Here is a 1,201-nt window from a genome sequence, read left to right on the forward strand (position 1 = left end):
GATTGCATGCAGTATATATTTGACGGACCTTACTTTAAGCTGAGGAATCTTTGTCTGTGTAAGAAGCCTCGTATGAATGCCTGCAGCTTTGTTGCTGCTGCTGTTTCTGCTGCTTCTTTCTCTTCTCTCTCCCTATAGACGCAGCAACAGCATAGCAGCAGCAACAGCAGCAGCAGCAGCAGCAGCAGCAGCAGCAGCAGCTGATTGTGTTCCTGTTTATATCGTCAACTCTGCTTCTCTGTATACTGTGCTGTGCCTCCCTCCGCTCAAGCATACACCTCAGGCTGCTGCTGCTGCTGTTGCTGCTGCTGCTGCTGCTGCTGCTGTTGCTGTTGCTGCTGCTACTGGTATTGTCACTGCTACTGTTTCTGTTTGTTGGTGCTTAATTAAATATATGTTTGCTGCTTTCTCTGCAGCAGCAAAAAACAAAAAACAAAAAAAAGAAAAAAAACAAAAGTATGTGCTGCTGCTGCGGTGTATGTACACCTGAGCTGCGCCAGATAATCGAGGAAGACTTCCTCCTTTCGTCTGTACACCTCAAGATACCACATTTTTCTTTTTTTCTTTTTTTATTTTTTTTTTATTTTATTTTTTCTCTTTCTTTGTTTCTTTTTATTTCCTTTTCTTCTTTTTTTTTTCTACTTTGTTATTTCTTTTTTTCCTTTTTCTTCTGTTTTATTATCTTTCTTTTTTTTTCTTTTTTCTCTGCTTCTATTTCATGTATTGTTGTTCTCTTCTCTTCTACTTTAGTTGGCGTTATTGTTTAATACTTAAAAAAAAAAATAAAATAAATAAATGAACTGCAGCTTCTTCTCTTTTACTTTTTGTAGCTGAGGTGTACATACACCGCAAGAGGAAACGCCGCAGCCAAAAGCAACCCCAGCAGCAGCCTGAACCCTAAACCCTAAACCCTAAACCCTAGAAACCTAAACCCCTTATAAACCCCGTCGAGGGAATGGCGGCCGCCCCCAGGCCCTGCTACTGAAAACCCTAAACCCTAAACCCTAAACCCTCGTGCTGGGTGTTCTGGTGTTTTTCTTTTCTCTTCATTTCTTTTGTTTTCGAGGATTAAGAGGAACCGCTAAGACTGCAGGTGTTCTCTCCCTAAACCCCCAAACCCTAAACCCTAAACCCTAGGTGTAAGCAAGAGATACTGGCCTTCAAACACTATATATATATTATATATATATATATATATATA

The sequence above is a fragment of the Eimeria mitis genome, genomic scaffold, assembly GCF_000499745.2.
Source record: "Eimeria mitis Houghton genomic scaffold, Emh_scaff408, whole genome shotgun sequence".
NCBI classification, from domain to species: domain Eukaryota; phylum Apicomplexa; class Conoidasida; order Eucoccidiorida; family Eimeriidae; genus Eimeria; species Eimeria mitis.